The sequence below is a fragment of the Schistocerca nitens genome, chromosome 2 (genome assembly GCF_023898315.1).
Source record: "Schistocerca nitens isolate TAMUIC-IGC-003100 chromosome 2, iqSchNite1.1, whole genome shotgun sequence".
NCBI lineage: Eukaryota > Metazoa > Arthropoda > Insecta > Orthoptera > Acrididae > Schistocerca > Schistocerca nitens.
Genome location: NC_064615.1, coordinates 942,026,207 through 942,047,772, shown reverse-complemented (window position 1 = coordinate 942,047,772; position 21,566 = coordinate 942,026,207). Strand labels below are relative to the sequence as shown.

General features: G+C 37.9%; 1 protein-coding gene across 1 annotated transcript in view; it reads left to right on the top strand.

Annotated features, from left to right (window-relative positions):
• Positions 1-6,644: 6,644 nt before the first annotated feature.
• Positions 6,645-21,566, top strand: part of LOC126237265 (triokinase/FMN cyclase-like) — a 243,471-nt gene continuing 228,549 nt past the window's right edge. Inside the window, exon 1 of the mRNA XM_049947192.1 lies at positions 6,645-6,762. The gene's annotated coding sequence lies outside the window, so the exon portion shown is untranslated. The remainder of the gene's footprint in view (positions 6,763-21,566) is intronic.

Sequence of the window (21,566 nt, the reverse complement as noted above, 5' to 3'; positions counted from 1 at the left end):
ATTTTCAAAAGTGATGAGCTTTTTTTCTGTGTTCTTTTTCTTGTCGGGGTCCATGTCTCACTTGCATAGCACACTATTGGTTTAATGATAGCTCGGTATATTCTTATTTTTGCCTTCCTAGATAGTAACTTAGATCTTATGGTGTTACAGATAGCTTCTAGATATATTCCCCTAGCTTGAATTCTCGTTACGATCTCTTGTTCAATAAGATTTTGTTCATTGATGTTGATAACGAGGTACATGAACATATCTGTCTCCTGTATTGTTAGGTTCCTGATTGTTAGATGGTTTGGTCCTAATTGAGTTCTTCTTCCTATTACCATGAACTTTGTTTTATTTTCATTTATGCTTGGACCTACTTTCTTCCATCAGTAGAGTTACCATTTTCTCCAGGTCTTCCCTCTTTCCTATCACCCCAACATCATCCTGAAAGCCTGAATATTTATAGTTTCCTCTACGGTGACTCCTGCACGTTCTTGTGTTACTCTCATCATGGTGTTGTTGAGTTCCAAACTCAACACGACTGGTGATATAATATCTCTCTGTCTCATTCCTGTTTTTACCTCAGATATTTCTGAGAACTACTCCTGTCTTTCACTCTACACTTTTATTCCACCACACACATTTTAGTATCCCATATTCTGCCATTATCCTACAATCTCCTCTCTCACTATGCTGTCATGTGCTTTATTGAAGTCTGTCCCCTGGTATATATATTGATTAATATTTGTAAAATGCATATGATCCCAGTGTAGTATTAGGTACCTAATGACAATATGAAACACGTATTAAAAGTAATTAAAACATTTGTACTTCATGACAATGCAAATATTTAAAAAACAGATGTTAGGATGAGGTGAAGTCAGAGTAGTATGAAATCCTTGTATCCATGGCATAACTAATGGCATACAATGATCAGCCAGAACATTATGACCATTGACCTACTATCGATACAAATCCCTCCAGGCAATAGCAGCATCACATGGTGTGGAATGACTGCTAGTAAGACACATTCAAAGTGAATGCAGTATTAGTGAGCATGCTGTCTGTGCATAAAATGGGAAAGGCATGCAATCTATCTGAGTTTCACCGAGGGCAGATTGTAATGATCCAGAGGACCAGCACGAGCATTTCGGCAGCGGAAAGAGTTGGTGCGTGTTTGGGGAGTGCTGTGGTGAGTGTCTTCAACATGCTCTGATGAATAACGATACCTTCATCATTATATGATGGGAAGGTGTGAATCTGTCATCCTCCAGGGGAAAAGCTCCATGACACCTATACTATGAGACAGAGACAAGCTGGCAGCAGCTCACAAAAAATCCTTCATAATATTAAGTGTATATTGAGCACCTGCAGATAACTTTAATATGTTTGTAAACCACCTTGAAGCTGTACTGGCACATTTAACAACCAAAAACAAAGAAATAGTGGTTGCTGGTGATTTCAATGTAGATTTCCTTAAAGACTCTCCCAATAAGAACTTGTTTGAGTTAGTAACACTATCATTCAACTTAAGTCCCACTGTAAAGTTCCCCACTACGGTAACCAATGGCTCACAAACAGCCATTGATAATATCTTTATAGAAAAGTCTAATGAACAAAATTATATTACAAAACCAATAGTCAATGGCCTCTCAGACCATGACATGCAGTTCCTTCTGTTAAATGTTAATGCTGGACAGGATATAAAATCAGTTAAATCTGAGCTCAAGAGGGTAATCAATAAGCCAAAAATTGATTATTTTAGGACACTTATCAGAGACATTCACTGGACTGATGTTTACAGTGCTCAGGGCATGAACGAATAATATAACACTTTTGCTAATAAAGTGCTTACCTTATTCAAACACTGTTTTCCCCCAACAAGGTTAGAGTAAAGTCTACAAAGAAGCCATGGATTACTCAAGGAATAGGGGTATCTTGTAAAACAAAAAGAAAACTATATGTCAATCCGAAACAGTTCCGATGTTGATGCCATAGCACATTACAACAAATACTGCAAAATATTAAAGACTGTAATATGGACATCAAATCAAATATATTACAAGGAAAAGATAGTCATATCAGATAACAAAATAAAGACAATATGGGATATAGTGAAGGAGGAGACCGGTAGAACCAGGCACGAAGAGGGGCAAATAGCATTAAGAGTAAATGATACATTGGGTGACAGATGTGTATAGTGTTGCAGAACTTTTTAACAAACATTTTATAACTGTTACTGAAAATATGGGTTTGTCAGGTTCTGCAGATGCTGCTATGGAATACCTCAGACCAGACGTTTCAAGTAACTTTCATAATATTAATTTGACCCTCACTACCCCAGCAGGAATAATGTCCATCATAAAATCTTTATAATCAAAAACATCTAGTGGGTATGATTAAATATCAACAAGGTTAATTAAAGAATGTGATTCTGAGTTAGGTAACATAATAAGCTATCTGTGTAACCAGTCGTCTATGAGTGGAATATTTCCTGAATGGTTGAAATATGCTGAAGTTAAGCCACTGTTTAAGAAGGGAGATAAAGAAATAGCATCAAATTTCTGTCCAATTTCACTTTTGCCAGCATTCTCAAAATTTTTATAAAAAGTGATGTATAATCAGCTGTATAACCATCTGATCTCAAATAACATACTCTCAAAGTCACAGTTCAGATTTCTAAAGGGTTCTGATATTGAGAAGGCTATCTACACCTACAGTGAAAATGTGCTTGATTCATTAGACAAAAAATTGCAGGCAACTGGTATATTTTGTGATCTGTCAAAGGCATTTGACTGTGTAAATCACAATATCCTTTTGAGTAAATTAGAATATTATAGTGTAACAGGAAATGCTGCAAAATGGTTCAAATCCTATATCTCTGGCAGGAAACAAAGGGTGTCATTAGGAAAGAGACATGTATCAGGCATCATCCAACCGGGAACTAATGACATATGGGGTTCCACAAGGTTCCATTTTAGGGCCCTTACTTTTTCTTGTGTACATCAATGACCTTCTATCAGTAACATTATCGGATGCCAAGTTCGTTTTGTTTGCTGATGATACAAACATTGCACTAAATAGCAAATCAAGTGTAGTATTAGAAAGATCGCCTAATAAAATATTTGTAGACATTAATCACTGGTTCCTAGCCAATTCTTTGTCACTAAACTTTGAAAAAACACACTACATGCAGTTCAGAACTTGTAAGGGGTGTCCCACTGGTATATGTCTAACATAGGATGACAAGCAGATAGAAGAAGTGGACAGTGTTAAATTCTTGGGATTACAGCTTGATAATAAATTCAACTGGGAGGAGCACACCACAAAACTGCTGAAGTGCCTTAAAAAATCTCTATTTTCAATGTGAATTGTGTCAAACATAGGGGATATAAAAATGAAAATGCTGGCATACTATGCTTACTTTCATTCCATAATGTCATATGGGATTATTTTTTGGGGTAATTAATCAAGCCAAGCTAAAGTTTTCTGAGCACAAAAACTTGCAGTAAGAGTTATATGTGGTGTGAACTCGAGATCATCCTGCAGAAGCCTATTTAGGGAACTAGGGATACTAACTACTGCTTCCCAATATATTTATTCCTTCATGAAATTTATCATTAAAAATATATCACTTTTTGAAACCAACTTCTCAATTCATGGAATCAATACTAGAAATAAGAATAATCTTCACAAGGATTTAAAGTCACTTAGTCTTACACAAAAAGGTGTGCATTATTCACGAACACACATTTTCAATAACTTGCCAGCAGCCACAAAAAGCTTAACAACCAATGAAATTCAGTTTAAGAGAAGTCTAAAGGATTTACTGGTGGCCAACTCCTTCTATTCAATTGATGAATTTCTCAGTAGAACCAACTGATTTGTCTGTATATATAGTTGCACAATTTCACTGCAGTAATGTGTTCATTGTAAATAAGTATTATAGTAGTTCTATTACACATTTATTACCTTATAAATAAATTTTTAAAAAAATATTTTAAATTCATTGCATTAGTATATGTAAAATGATTCTTTCATATAGTGTTCATTAAAAAAAATGATGATCATTCCACTTGGGACCTGTGGAATGGTACATTAGCTTATTTGTTTGAGTTGTAAATGTTTGTCATATATTATTGTTTTTCTGACATGTTCTACATCCTGGAGGACCTCCTCACTACGGATGAATTGGAATGAAAGTAAATCTAATCTAATCTATGCTCTGGAGAACTTTCATATGGGCATCCATGGGTCCCATGCAAGGCACCATGGCCAGCCAAGGAATATTGTAGACTGGTTGCAGGCTGCACATACACCTCCATGGCAATCATGTTTCCCAGTAGAAGCGATATCTTTGAACAAGATAATGCACCATGTCACAAGGCCAGGAGAGTGATGGAGTGGTTCGAGGAACACAGTGGTGAGTTCCAGTTGATGTGCTGCCCCCCCCCCCCCAACTCGCTAGATCTGAATCCTATTGAACACATCTTGGACGTGATTGAATGTGGTGTCAGAGCTCATTGTCCCCCTTCACAGAATTAACGAGAATTAGGAGAGTTGAGTGTGCAGATGTGGTGTCAACTCCCTCCAGCGACCTACAGAGGTCCCATTGCCTCAATACCACAATGAGCCTCCACTGTTATCTATGCCAAAAGTGGACATACTGGCTATTAGGTAGGTGATCATAATGTTCTGGCTGATCAGTGTATATATTCTTAATCATTTGCAACTGGCATGCACAATCTTTCAAGTATTAGTTCCTGAGTAACAGAAATGGTACATATTGAATACTGTAGTATCTCTGCCTGTATAAGATGTAGTGAACAAATCCTCTCTGCAGTATCTTGTACTATCTCAGCCCGAATAAGATTTAGTCAACAAATCCTCTCGTAACACATTATGACTACCATTTAAATATGTAATTGAAAGTGGGGATAAAACATCAACATTTACTACTGAAAACAAGGAAATATCTAAGTAGAAACTATCAGCAGCTGACAATCATGTGACATTGGGGGGGGGGGGAGGAGTCACTTTATATACTTTTTAATTTATGTAACATATAAATGTAAATTTAAAAGTAGGAGGAGTTTGAATACAACAACTATGGTTTAATCATATTAAGTAACTTATACATATTGTACATCAATATGCAATCACTGTACTTATAATATTGCCACTTATACAGCATAGAACACACTGGATGGCAATAATAAAGCACAGATCATTAATATGAGATACTACTTACATCCACTACTCTTAAAGAACTATTGATGTAAAGACTTACTTTCAAAACTGTATAATCAAAAAAATGTAAGGTGGATGAAAAAGGGAGGGGGACAGGAAATGTAAATTTTAAAAAATATAATTGGGTCATCTTGGACATCCATACATGGTGACTGGTCAGTGACTGTGTTGTTCGTTTAGCGTTGATCTTGGTCTGAATAGAATTCTGGATATGATGTTGGGGGACTTTCTTGCACTCTGTCTTCAGGCCACAAGTGGCCTATGGGGACCATCTGACCGCCGTGTCATCCTCATTGAGGATGCGGAGAGGAGGGGCATGTGGTCAGCACACCGCTCTCCCGGTCATTAAGATGGTTTTCTTTGACCAGGGGAGACTTTCTTGGAGTCTTCTTATCATCGCTTGTTCTTGTGCTTTGATGTCCCTTTCTTGTCTGAGAGGTGTTATTTTTCTTTAATCAATCTGGAGCACAATTCTTCTGTTACATCTATGTTGTCTCCAGTACCGAGTTGTTCGGCTGTATCCTGTGTAGTCCTGCTTGCATTTTCTGGGTCTGTCCTGATGTTCTGGTCTGGCATAGAGGAATATGGACTCGACACTTGCGTGTGCAGCCCTGCCTCCTCATCGTTCCTTGAGCTTTTTCCTGTCAGCCATCAGTCTTCTGATTGGTTTCATGCAGTTCTCCTGTGCCAAGGATATATTCCAGTCTCTGTCTTCCTCTACAGTTTTTACCCTCTACAGCTCCCTCAGTAAAATGGAAGTCATTCCCTGATGTCTTAACAGCTGTCCTATCATCCTGTCCCTTCTCCTTGTCAGTATTTTCCACATATTCCTTTACTCTCCAATTCTGCGCAGAACCTCCTGATTCCTTACCTTATCAGTCCACATAATTTTCAGCATTCATCTGTAGCACTACATCTCAAATGCTTCAATTCTCTTCTGTTGTGGTTTTCCACAGTCCAAGTGTTACTAACATACGATGCTGTGCTCGAAACGTATGTTCTCAAAAATTTCGTCCTTGAGCTGTCTATCCTAAATGTGTGGCTAACCCACACAATTTCGTCTGCTCTATGTCGGCCCCACCAGGCATGACAATTCTGATTATGCTGGTGCTGATAAACACTGATGAACAAACTGAAACTCCTGCCTGAATAGTTATTAGATCAGGTAACTATAGTGTTATTGGGACTACAGAGATACTTACGCAGAATTTCAAGGCAACTGGGCAAGTGGAAATGGTTCAATATAGAGTTGTAATATTTGACGTAAGCTATGGTTACTTGACCGCTAAGGGTTATCTTCAGTCCAAAACGGAAAAAACAGGTTTGGTCTGTTGCCAGAGACATACGGATGAGAGAGTTAGTAGTATGATTTTCCGATAGGTAGCAGCCGTGTCTTTAGTATAGATAGGTTAGTTAGTTCATATACTGGCCACCAGAGGCTCTGTTTTGGTTCGTTTGTTACACTGAAAAATTGTTTCGTTTACGCCTCAACTTTCTTGTGTACGAACACCATCAAAGTATAGATTGTTGGTAAGCGATCTTATTTTTCATATTTCACACCTTTTACAATTTTGTCCATAGTCAGTTTAATATTTTTATAAAGTAAACCATATAAACACATGGAGTTAAAAACTTGTTAACATGACATGCAAAAGTGGGCTACTTGAACATACTGATTTTTCTTGTGATTGGGTTCAAGTGACCCCAAATCAAATTTCTAAGTAACAAATGAGATATTACTGTGGGCTCAAACTGTCCATAAAATACTTTAATTCGCAAAACTAGATAGCTGTTTGAAAAATGTTGAACCCCAAAGTCGCCAAACACATATCAAGTGCCACACACAACTAAAATTTTACCAAATGGAAGGAGCTGGAATCAACGCTCCATATAGGACAGACTGTTATTAAAAAAAAGAGCATGAAGTAGTGGCAAAGGATATTAAAAACGGCACTGAATTCTTACCAGAATGTTTAATACAATAAGATTCCAGGCAAAACAAAGTTTTGCGCTACTTAGCCACAGGGAAGTGATACCAGCGCCAATAGAGGCAACTTTTAGAACTGGAGAAACAGGTATTAGTGAGATGATACTAAGTAAGCTCGACTCTGATGGACTTGTCATAGGGAATTGTAGAGGGGAAGCTTAATGCTGCTGCAATGGGTGGAAGACAGGCAGGTGTGCAGCAACGAATAAAATAGATCAGTTCAAATGCAGATGAACCTAGTTTGCTTTCATGTGGTTTCGGTAGGGCTGATTTTAGTAACTTATTTTGTCACATTGGAACATTGTTATGCTTCTTTTCAATGTCCACACGCCGATGGAATCTTCTGATTGCTGCTACAGGCAAGAGTTCAAAGAAGATGCTGGAGTGCAGGAGGCAATGCAGTAATCATTACAAAGAAATGTTGACAACGCTAGAAAAGCCAACAGAAATAGACAAAAGCCTGAACTCACAAACGGACGCAGGAATTTTGCTAGTCGCGATACAATCATTTTCGTTTCTACATTTCTTGGGTTGCTGGCAACTGATGCTGCGTGAAGTGAATGGTCCCCAAAATTATTTGCAAACAGAGGGTCTTACCGCATATTAGTGGGCTCAGAAAATAAATGCCTTACAGAAGATGTTGGAAGAGAAACGAAAGGAATTTGTAGATGAGGCTTTAAGTTGGCTAAAAGCATTTGTGAAGAACTTGGCATTTCTGTTGAACCTCCAAGACGAATTAGGAGGCGATACTTTTCTGGCGGCGGAAGTAGAGATGAAGCCTTTTCGGGCGAAGACGATTTAAAACGAGAACTTGTTTCCTCATTAGATAGAGTAACTGCTGAAATTCGAGACAGGTTGCACTAGCTCCATAATTTGGACTAAAATGTGTCTTCCTAAGGCCTGCAATAGTGCTGGGCGTCGATGATGAGAAATGCAGCCAAGGTACTCACAGAGAAGAGTTTGAGTGCGTGCATCTACGAGCTTTCGCAGCTACAACAGACTGTAAGGTTACCCAATATAGTTATGATGCTGTGAATGTTCCTCACAGTTTCTGTAAGGAGTTGTGAGAGAACATTCTCTGAATTGAAATCGATCAAAAGTTATTTAAGATCTGCATTGTTCACGTAAGATTAACAAATGTAGCTAGTTTGAAAATGGAACAAGAGGTCAAATTGACATCGACGAATGTATCATAGAGTTAGCGTTGCAAAAGACACACACAAAATTTGAAAAAGACGTTTTATTGGGAATCCATTTGAAATAGTGACAGACTATAACAGATCTTTTTTCTTTTCAGTTCTTTGGCTGAATTTTACAGCAGTTAAGTTAGTGCTTCTGTGAACGTCGAGACTACTTGCTGGTCCTGGATACATGTTTAGCGTTGTTTGTGTATTTGAGGTTCATTGTGAATACTTTCTGCAGTTTACGAAGTGAAGTAACGTCTTACATGCTCACGTCGCATGTCCTTTCTTTCGAGGAAAACACAAAGTCACTTATAGATATCCTAGAAAATTAAAAGGTGTGATTATAATGTTTCATTCAGACACATGTATGTTCAAGCTCCTTTTTTATTTTTTGTTGCTCTATAGACACATCTTACTTCTGAATATACCCTAAATCAAATGTAAGTCAGATTGCTTGATATTCATTCTTGACTCAGAATTTTGTGCAAAAAGAGGAATATTTTCATGGTATTTTCAGTACGGGTATATTATTCATGTATTCAGTTTAGTTAAAAACAGGAGTAGGAGGCGTTAAGACTTTAAAATATATTTGCAGAATACAGACTGTGAAGATCTATAAAACACATTTGGTGATAGTGAGAAATGTAATGTATTCTGTAATATAGCCTACGTTTGTCTATACAAGCGTTCCAAAATAAGTTTAATACATTTCATTCCGTTTTAAAATCTTGAACATGGCTGCCAACACCATTTGTAAAGCGATAGTATTGGAAAAAATGAAGGAATCAGCCAACCCGCTGCGTAACATAGGGCTAGGTTTCGATAGTTATGAAATTATTTTCTTCAGAAGAAGATTGAACCACCTAGAAATTACACATTGGTTTATAGAAGTACACACACACACACACACACACACACACACAGACAAAAGCGCGCGTGCGCTTTACATAAAGCGTTGAAAAGCTACGTTTTTTTTTTAATTTCTTTTATTTGGCCTTTGAGTGTGTACTCAATTATCCATCGGCAACACATAGTTACAATGTACACATGATTGAATAAACTCATACAGAAATGCATATTTACAAGAATAAAAAGCTTAACTGTTACAGGTTTGTACATAATGTTTTAAAAACTGAATTGAATTGAACTGGAAAATAATCAAAAGTGCCTTGGCTTACAATTCACACCAATTCTGAAATATCTTCATCAGCAAGACATATTTATAATTTATGTACACCATTAAAACCTACAGATTGTGACCAGTACTCTTGATGAAGTAAACTATCACTTTATATAGACGAACGTCTTTAGTACACAAAAGAGAAGAAGCTGATTGACGAATATGGTAGCCCATACTTAGCAATGTCTTCAGAAAGACCAACCGTTCACGGTCAAATTGGGGGCACATAAATGAGATGTGGTTGACATCAGCTTCCGACTCAGGATCACACTGACATGCTGGTGAACTGTAAACGTTGATCCGATGTAGATGTTGTGGGAAAGAGGCATGATTGAAGCGGAGTCTTATGATGGTAGAAATTGTGGATCGGTCCAGATGTGTCCTCATGAACCACGGCTGAAGGAATCCGAGGTTGTAGCACTGCGTAATAACTGCCTTTTGTCTGTTGAGAAACGTTCCACATTTCCTGCCATTGTTGTCTTGCGTGAACCTTGACTTCACGTAAGTATTCTATATAAGGAAGGTGCAGATCCAGGACGGAGCCTAAGGTTGCCACTTGTTTGGCTAATGCATCAACTTCATCATTATAGAGGATACCAGAGTGGGAAGGTACCCACAAGAAATGGATCGTCCGGCCCGTGCGTGTGCTGCGAATATATTCAGATATTACATCCAAGATATAGCTGTTGGTTGTTTTGTTCCATCGACTGTACTGAATGTTTTTAAGAACGCTTTGCGAGTCAGATACTATCAATATCTTGGGGAAGTAAGTGATAGAGACAAACTTAAGTGCTTCCAAAACTGCCACTGTCTCTGCCGTAAAAATAGAAGTGCTCGTAGACAGTTTGAAGGTTTTAGAATAAAGCCGCTTGTCTCTTGTCAAGTCAAAGTTCACCTCACAATCAATAAAATAACAAGTCATGGCATTCAGATAAAAACAACGTTAAGTTTACAGACAAAACTTGTCAACTGACGAAAGTACTTGGCTCGTAAGTTAAGGTAACTTCTGCGTAGAGCAGTGTTGCCAACTCTAAAAAACCCAAGTCGCTAGATTCAATATCAGAAGTCGCTAAAACTGATTTTACTAGGGGTGTACTGAAAATTTCGTGCTGTGAATGGTGCAATAAACCAGTGGGGGGGGGGGGATAAAATATTAATAAAAATTCTCTCATACGTAATTGCTATATTGTCTTAATTAAATGACAAATCGCTTGCAACAACGTACATATAAAATAAGCTAACGTTTAATTAAACATGTTATCATAATTGATGCCACACATAAATTGTTGTTTCACTCACAGTAATCAAATATACTAGAAATGTACAACTATATTTGTAACAACAGAAAGCAAGAACTCAAATTAGGTTACAAAATATGTACATACCGGTATGTGAGCTATTCATTGTCGTCACTCAGAAGATCGAATAACTCTTCTGTTTCATGCTCTGACAGAACTGTAGTTGATGTAGAGGGTTGAACGTCGCTCAAAAGATGATGTTGCAGTTCGACCAGTTTTGTCGCAAAAGAGTAACTTTTGTTCATTCCAATAAGCTCCAAAACGTCTGACGGTATGTCAAAAGATGCACAGTCTTTATTTTGTTTCTTCAGCTGGTCTCTCAATATGATCAAAGCATTAACTGTCTTCAACGATAATCTGTTACGTTGTTTAGTTTTTATAATGTTCATAGAACTGAATATTCTTTCCACTTCTGCATTTGAATGTCGTAGGCATAGAACTGTCATTGCTAGCTGTTAAATCAAAGAAAAAGGAATCTCCCCTGCGGCATTTTTATACTGCAAAACCTCACTCCAAAATCGAACAGTGTTAGTAGTGTTATTCCACCTAATGAAGTTGGTATTATGCCATTCTTGCAGCATACTGTGTATGAAATCGCCACTAAAACCCAATTCTTTGGCTACATCCACTACAGCATTATTTTTATTCACTTTTAGCGTTTCTTCAACATTCAGCATTGACATTTTTTTCAGGATCGTAATGTTACTTGGCATTATTTGTTGAATTTCTTTTATAAGTTTCAGACTAAACTGAATGCATCTCTTCTTCAAATAAACTTTATTTTCTTCAGACAAACTTGACTCAGACAATTTCTGTTCAAACATAAAGCCAAGTTTCTGATTTGTGTACATACAATCACTTGGAAGTGGTGTTGTCAACAAATCAACAGTTGGAAAAACTATGTTTTGTCCAAGTGACTGCATGAGAAATAAAAGTGTATCTAGTAATTTAGTAGGGTCATTGTATTCTCCTTCAAAAGCTTTTATTGCTATTTGTACGTCTTTAAAGCATGTTTAAGGTAAAACATGTAAAGATGATTTGAGTCGTCACAATACATCTTGTACAAAAGATCGGCAGTGTAACAATTATCTTAAACCATGGCAAGTGAAAAATGTAGCTTTAGTTCTTCCCACTGCTCCAAAATTCTTCGTATTGCTGGTTCAATTGAAAGCCAACGTGTTGCACAGACCTTCAAAATTTTTAGTGGCTGTTTTCCACAATTTACTGTCTCATAAACCTTTTTATATTCCTCTTGTCTTTTGGGTGAAATGGAGAACCAATTGTAGGTTTCCTGTACAAGAAACTCTATGTTTCTAGGTATGGTATTCACTGAGGCGTGCGAAACTGCAAGCTGAAGAGTGTGACAAATGCAACGGATCAATACCAAATGCTTCAAACCATATTCTCTCTTGAGTTGTTCGAAAAGCCCATTGTTTATTCCAACCATTGTAGAAGCATTATCTGTGCCAATTCCTACCATATTAGTGCTTGGAAGTTTGAGATCTTTCAAAGAATTCATAAGAACAGCAGCCAGATTTCTTGCATCTGCAGTTTCTACTACAGCGAGTTTGAGAAATGCTGATCTAATAGTTTGGTTGTTTACACTATAGTATCGTATAACGATACCTAGCATTTTAGATATTGATACACCTGTAGATTCATCTATTAGTACACTGTATTTTTGGTTAGCTATATCTTCAACCAATGATTTGTAAAATATGGATACAAAACTTCAGTTATAATGTTAGTGCACTTTGTAGGATGTAATTGCATGTTTTAGCGCCCTCATCACCAGAGAACACCTTCTTACACAGTATACCTAAATGATATACAGTTAAAATAGAACAATGTTCAGCAATAAATAAAGAAAGGGCGCCTTTCGCTCTGCTTGCTATTCTAAATGTAGTTTTCGGAACAATTTTCACAGGTAAGGTGGTTTGTGTTTTTCTTTAATCAATTTTTTGTTTATGCTTAATAGTTTCGAATGATTTATAATATCACACAATTTAGCATTAAACTCTGTTGCACGTACTTGACATCTTGCCTTGGATAAGTCTCCAACGAAGAATGGTTTCAGCCACTCATTGAATTCAGGTTCTGCTTCTCACGCATCCCGATATATTTGAGCGTACTGCTGCTTCTTCTGCGGTATATCCATTATGTAAGCCACCACGACATAAGTTTCACCTATTTATAATCACTGAAAATACATTAAAACACAGGCGAACTAGAGGTCATGAAACAATCTACTCACTCGGTAACTCGACATCAGTCCTATTGTTCATTGTTTAATACGTAATAATGTCTCAGATACCCCCACCGAATTGTTCTTGCGTTACCACTGTGCATGTGGTAATAATTTGACTGCGAGTTAACATTTCGAAAAATTAGAGGTTGCCGGAGAGAAATGTATTTTATTATACTTGATATTACGTATGTTATGTGTCAATTCGAAAAATAAAGGTAGTTCAAAAGTTGAAGAATTATAGATCGATACGCTATCGACGATAACAGGCTAGTGGGTAATGAATAATGAATTGTTCTATAGTCAAGGTTTTTTACTCTGTAGGCAATTCCCACATTCAGGTTTACTAAATGCTGAACAATGCTACATGGTCTGCTAAGAACTTAATTTAACTTAGTAAATCTAGAACAAAGTCAGTGTAGTACCCATTCTATAGTTAAAATCTTAGTTTTGTTAAAGAAAATACTGGCTCAAAATAGTTTTGATTTGTACTTCAAAAGTCGTCAGTACTCCAAAAGTCGGCAGATAAGTCGCTAAATAATTTTTGTCGCTAAAAAGTTTTTTTTTTTTTGTCGCTAAGACAAAGGCAAAAGTCGCCATTTATAGCGACAAAATCGCTAAATTGGCAACACTGGCGTAGAGTGCACTAGATGTGTTTTGCGCAAGCAACGTGCAAAAGCATGCTGAGCGGCTTACATAAAATGAACTGGCAGAAACTGCGCGTGACTGGGAGTGAATAATCGTACCGAGTGGCTTATACCTAAAAATTTACGAAGTAATGTGTAATAAACAAATATTGTAAGCCTACCCTTCACAGAGCAATCTAGTACGCGAAATATTTTACGTATTACATAATGATAATCAAGTTATTTAAAAGCCATTGTCGTAAAGTACATTACAACAGAAATTCTATAAAACACATAACTTCGTTAGAACAATTACAGGCACAATGAATAATTCTTTTTTATCTTAGGAACAGAGACTGTTGCTTCAAGAATATGAGAAGTAGTACGTAGTTACCAAATTGATTTAGACTGTAAACAAAAACTCTGATGGTGTAAAATAAAACATGACATCTAAAAGAGTTATCCGTATTGGATGACTTTCATTACGATGTGACAACTGGACTGTACTCTAAACATATATCGCTGCATAAGTGACATAAGAGAGTGTGTTTGAGGAAAATGACATCCTCCACACAGAGTGCGCAGTTTGTTAACAGCTGTTAAGGGCCATGAATAAGGAGAACTTGAAGCCATCAACGTATTACTGAGCTGCAGTTGTTCATTCATGATAATACTGCAGTACGTTCCTACTTGCTGTCACTTCCTGGATAACTACTCTCGTTACTATTATTTTCATCCAAACGTCACGAAAAGTTTACAAGTCAAGATAGACCCTTGTAAATGGTAGAATTCTCCTGATCCCAACTAATCCTGGTTTAACTGGATCCAGCCCGACAGATATTGGTAAGCCAACGAACTGGAATGTGGCTGACCATATGCAGACTAGATGGACTTCGTCTAATGGGCAGTAGAAATGCCTGCTGAGGGCATATTGACAAGAGATTATTATAGTCTTAATACACGTAAAAGTATTCCCCAAACTTAAATCACAGCAGCATAATTTATTTCTGTGAAAGCCCATTCCATGTAGGTCTACATCTACATCCACATGATTACTCTGCAATTCACATTTAAATGCTTGGCAGAGGGTTCATCGAACCACAACCATACTATCTCTCTACCATTCCACTCCCGAACAGATGTTACAAATTATTTACTCTTAATGGATGAATGTACGTATTTTCTTTGTTGAAACTGTCTTAAATACATATTTTCCTTTGCTGTTATGAACAAATCGTACAAATAAGTCATATAAATAAGCTTCGAAAACGATTTGTTCACCATAATGGAAAGCGTTGAAGACACACACAAAATTATGTTCCTATCTTCTTTTGATAAGCAGTTACACAAATATTTATACAAGGTGTCTATTACTTTCTGCTTATTTGCGAAAATTGGAAAGGGGTGGGGGATTAGACATTTAGGACGCGCACTGATTGGCGGAAATCAACAACACCAAAGGTACCTCAAGCCTCAAGTGCACCACTAAAGGACGTCAGTATAAAAGCAGGGATACCACGGAAGTAATTTGCAGTATCTGGAACAACATGTATCGAGTTTATTATGAAGGTAGTAGATACATGTAAGACATAAACAATCGCGACGGAATTACATAATTTCTTTCGTAACACGAGTAACAAAATAAGGTTTAGCATCTCTTGGATGGAAATTGGCGTAACGGTCCTCACTGTCGTGTCGTATTATTGCATTGTTACTACTTTTTCCAAACTCTGTTATTCTTAATTACGTCAGAAATTCTCTTCGGCATTGATTTGGTTAAGGTTTGTAGTTCTACATGAAACTGTCCCTCACTCTTCTCATATCACTCATTCCAGCTTACATACGGCCTCTAATTAGCTTCCATCGTAATAAACACATCTTGGAAATGTTCCTAAAAGGCTTTCCATGGGGCTCAAATCCGGGCTACGTGCAGGCTAGGGCAGGTCATCGATGTCTTTATCTTCAAAACACTTTTTGGTTGTACCATAAACATGCACAATGTATCATGTATCTTGTTAAAACATTAGGATTTCGTCCCTTAGGCTGTCATAAATTCTAATCACTTCCGTCTCCAACATCTCAGTGTACCTGTTAGAGTTCATTCTAGTGTCCAGCCAAGTAATGCACAATTTGCCTTTAGCGCAGAAGGCTGCCTAAGTCATAAATCTTCTACCACCAAAATTTCTGCTATTGTTACCTGCTGTTCTGTTCTCAAATCACACCAACAATATTGTAATTCATCCAGCCCATCAAAAACTGAACTTCTTGTCACCACTGAGGGTCACCTTATTCCATTCTGAAGTCCATGATATATATTTTTCAGCAAATTTCAATCTAGCCTGTTTATGTTTGGGTGTTATTGCAGGTTTCTGCAGTCGTTTCTTGAATGTTAGATATTTGTCAGGTCACAAAATTTTGTCGTACATGCCTGACAGTTACTGGCAACTGTAAATCAGCAACAAGTTGAAAAGGATAATGGTTTGTGGCCCTTGCTTTGCCCGAAAGTAACCGTTTCCATGCGTCAGATAATTTTCTACTTTGCCTATTTTTTCCTCTCTTTCCATATCGTGCACCCAGTCTAACGAAATTGTCAATCACTGCACTTCAGTGGTTCAACTTTTTTTGAATCAAGAAAGAGTGAGTTTATGGCATCCTGAGGATAAAAATATCATAATCGTGATATAGTTAGGAATCTATGGACCGAAAGTGCAGGTTTAGCGGAAACCACAAGTAGGCAAAATCATTATCGGAAATTTTAGGTGTGAATTATAATCCCATAAAATATTTCGTTCAAGTGAGAAGGCTGATGTATCTTATGCTTAAAGTTACTGTGGTGATTCGCTTTTTGGTTGTGGTAGGTGGGTATTTGCTGTCTACACATTATTACTATTGCTTACTGGCGTTTTCATGCCAGTAGTTCGGTGATTCTGTTACATGAAGCAGTTTGCAAATGTGGCTATTACGCGTGTCCACTTTCAGTGCTTTAAGTGTTCGGAATATAAATCTAAACTTTATCTTTCACACATATGATAACTGTCAGACATTGAAAATTAGTTAACGTATGTCAGCACAAGTTCAAATAAATTCAGCAAAACACAGTGTTTGTAATCTTGCTTTTCAGGGCCACCACTAATTATCTTGAGTATTTAAAGCCGAAGACTCATACGTGAAACAGTTTCAGATAACGAAAGCTTATTTCGAGTACTTTTAGAGGTGCGATATGAGCTCTGTTAAGAAATCCGATACTCCCTTTAAAGATGCAGTTCTAGCTCAACTAAAACTAGATATGACACTTCGGTATTTGAAATCTGGCGATTAAATCTTTCCAATATTTTGGTGTATACGATGTTCTGAAAAGTGCAATTTCAGAGTTTTAGTGTTATATGTTGGATTCTATTTACGATGCCCTGAAGACTAATTTAAAAGGTAATGTCTTCAGTCTCGCATCCCAAATACTACGCAATGCTACATTTATTCAATGCCGCATTTTGAAGGTATGTTTTGTGCAAGTGCAATAAAAAGACACTGTGATATAAATAATTTCCTTTATTGAAAGCTACACTCAGTCTGAAATAATACTTGCACCAGAAACCTTGTTACTTTCTTTCTCAAATTCTCTAAGTAAGTGTTTAAAGAGCTCTGAAGTTTTTAGTACTGGAATCTGATTATCTGAATATTCTGCCAGTATTGCACTAATTTTCACTATTGTTACAATAAAGTAAGCTGCTGTGAAATCACAAATATGTCTTTCATTAATTAAATAATACTTGCTTAGTCTCACACAAATTTTATCCATGCATCATATAGCAGAAAACAGCATCTACTTTCACCCTGTAACTGACCCTGTATTTGCTCATAACCTAATTGGCATAACCGGTATACACCGAAGTCTTATAATAAACCATATTTGGAACGTCTACATATTTTCGTAATAAACACGTCTGACCATGAAAAAATAAAGAACGGTATGTTTGATTCAAAGGTTGTGGTTCCTTCTGATGCTACTCGATAGTGGGAGAAGGAAAGCGGTGTCACAAAGTTAAAGCGTTTTTTTAACTTTTGCGGCAATGCTTCATCTCATATATTCCCTTCATTTCCCTTGTCTGGCAGTTCCAATAACTGATGACAGTGCACAGTACTAGCACTCTTCACGTTCTTTTGAGACAGATGTAGCTTATTTACAGACATTAGCCATATTTTAAAAAATGAAACGCCACACTGCTGCACTCATCTCCAAGCACAGAAGTGTCGTTCTATCCACCCCACCCTTGGAGGTTAAAATCTAACCTACTTCATACACAGAATAGACTCTGGCCAACCTACCCTTCTTGACCCTGGCATGAACTGACAGAGGAGATCGGAACACCATGGACAAGCTGTCTGCTAATGTTATCGAGCGACCTCTGGTGATGGTATCTGACGACCATAGTCGGTGGCACTGTGAATGTAGTCTTGGGGAAATGGCAGCAAGGCACCAGAAAGAGCACCAGGTATACTCAGTGTGTATGCCTCGGGGCCTCATTCAACATGTTTAAGAGGCTATTCCAGCAGTCATTGAGGGAACAGTGTGCAACCAACTGCAGATTGTGGTGCATGATGAAACACACGATGCCTGTCGTCTGAGCTCCAGGATCATACTTGGATCATTCCAGTGACTGGCAGCAAAGTGTAGGAAAACCAGCCTTGCGGACTGAGTTTCAACGAAGTTCACAATTTGCAGCATTGTCCCCAAAACTGACCATGGCCCCTTGGTTCTCAGTCAAATGGAAGAATTGAACCAGAGACTTCGAAGGTTCTGTGACCAGCTCAGCTGCGATTTCCTGGACTTGTACCATAGGATTTAGAACTATAGAGCCCTGCTAAATGTGTAATGGGGGCAATCCAGACAGCTGACTGTGAGGGATGCACACAAGTGTTTCTTTAGATTAGGCGACTCTCCATCCAGTCCAGATCATGATGCCTACAGAAAACTCAGAAGTACCACTGTCAGACCAAAAGAATTCCCTCCCATAGGTGAGAGTATTAAAATCCTAGCGGTTAACTGCTAAAGTATTCACAACAAAATGCCAGATATTGAAGTGCACCTGAAAAGCAATGAAGGTTTCAGAATACTAGGTACAGAAAGCTGGTTGATACCTGAAATTGATATGAACGAGGTTTTTGGGGAAATTTTAGGTGTACATCAAAAGGATAGGCAAATGGGAAATGGACGTGGTGTGTATGTCGCAGTGGACAAGAAACGCAGGACCACCGAGAAATAAATTGAAGCTGAATGAGAGATTGTTTGGGCAAGATTCAGTATTAGGGATGGGCATAAAATGGTTATGGGATCCTTCTGTCGCCCATCAGACTCATCTCCTCTTGTAATAGAAACCTTTAGTAAAAACCTCAGTTGTCGTGTACATAAGTTCCCCAGTCGTAATGTAATCACAAGTGGAGACCTTAATTACCCAACAGTCAACTGGGAAAATTACAGTTTCGTTAGTGGAGGGCGTGATAAAGATATCCTGCGAAACATAACTATATGCCTTCTCTGAAAACTACCTATAATACGTAGGTTGGAACTCGATTCATGAAGGAAATACATTGGATCTAATGGCAACAAACAAGCCTGGACTCTTTGAGGACGCCAGCATCAAAACTGGTATCAGTGTCTTAGTTGGAATTGACCAACTCGTACAAAGTGGTTAGCACATTGGACTCGCATTCAGAGGATGACAGTTCAAACCCGCATCCAGCCATCCTTATTTAGGTTTTCTGTGATTTCCCGAAATCGCTACAGGCAAATGCCAGAATGGTTCCCTTGAAAGGCCTCAGCAGATTTACTTCTCCATCCTGCCCTAATCTAAGCTCCTCCATCTCTAAAGATCCCGTTGTCAACGGGACGTTTAAAACTAATCTTCTCCTCCCGTACAAAATAGGACTAACAGCAGACATTTAACGTATACAGATAAGAGCAGCACTAATAGTCACAGATTTGTTTGACCTGTGGGAGAGTGTCACAGAAATGCTGCAGAAATCGAACTGGCAGACTCTTAAAGATGGACGTAAGCTAACCCTACAAAGTCTACTAACAGAATTTGAAGAACCAGATCTAAACGATGAGTCTAGGAATATACTGCAATTCCCTACGTATCGCTCACAAAAGGATCGTGCGGACAAGACTGGAATAATTACAGTACGCACAGAGGCATACAACGAGTCATTCTTCCCGCGCTCCATACCTGAATGGAATGGGAAGAAATTCTAACACAGGGTACAAAGGGACGTACCCTCTACCATGCACTTCACAGTGGTTTGCACGGTATAGATGTAAATTTAGGTATGTTAGTGGACACTAAACACACAAACAACAAAGTCATGGCACATAAAAAAATTCTCGATCGAGATAACAATTGTTTCTAAACCACTATGTTCAGTACTTTAGTTAATCGAATACGAGCACGAAGCTATTTCCGTGTCACCATCACTCTGTGGCTCTGAATTAAGGGAGAATATTACAGCAAATTCAGATTTCAGCTGTTAAGTTACAAGAACTGTAATTATCTACGGTACCTGCGTGGTACTGGTACATCAGTTAATAAATGTTCGGAGTTCGAGATCCCACAGACTCGAGAAGTTCTAAGCAGCAGATATTCAGTTAGCTTATCACCATAAAACAGTGATATCAAGCTCGAGATCACTGTCATTTATTATTGTTATTTGTACTTTATTGGTTTTCGGACTTTTAGCCCTATAACTATATTCTTTGTACACATTTACGAAAATGCACACTAAGAATATCAATATTAATTACGGCGCTGAACAGATTATATAATAATAATGAGGTCACTGTCACCTCAGTGCAAAACCACACACCAATATGACAAATGTTGGAAATTATGAACTGGAATCCATGGTCGTATTAAAAAGGTCTTGGGCACTGGTGTTTCAGCTGCAAAAAATATGGGCATAGAGCGAAGAATTGTAGCAGTGGAAACAAGAGAAAGGAAAAACCTTACGCTAAAGCACTTACCAGTAATAATAAGACTTTTTAACCTGTAAGTATACGCAGGTCTTCCGTGTACACGTAGGTGGTCGGTGAGACCATGGAGAATATTTTCACAGTAATACAATATTTGACAACTGCTTCCAAGATGCTCTCTTCTCGGTGACCGTAATAGGAATCGATTGGTGTAATGTACCTAGTATTTTAACAGCAGCACATTCGGTTAACTTACACTAACAGTCCTAGGGTATCAAGGGCCAAACGCATGCACTGGTGTCAGTTTGTTTGCGCCACTTAGGTCATTTCGTGCACGCATGTATGCAGTATTGGATTCATTTTGTGTTACAACATGAGGGGGGAGGGCGCCCGCATTGCACCCGCGCCGTCTCCGCCAGTCAGCCCGCACGCTATTCGTTCGTTTCTTTCGTCAGTCGACTCGACTGAATCGAGTTATCGAGCAGTTGTACTTTCCAATGTAGCACGACAATGAAGGAGGATCGACTTAGGGGACCACACCCTGCCTATCTAACCCATGTTAATTTTGGCAAGTGTTTGACCCATTTCTGGAAAAAACTGTTTGATGCAGGACCTTAATATTTTTACTATATGTTAAATGATGCTAATAGAGTCAACTGTACTAAAATCTACTTTATCCATTTTATAGTTTTTAAGATACACTTCTTTAAATTTATTAACAAAAAAATATTTTTTTCTGCAGAAAATATTTTTTGTGAACTTCCTAATGGGGGAATATTAATGAATGTAGTGCCAGAGGTGGTTTTTTATGTTATGCAGAGTCTGAAAATTTCATTCATTTATCTATGAT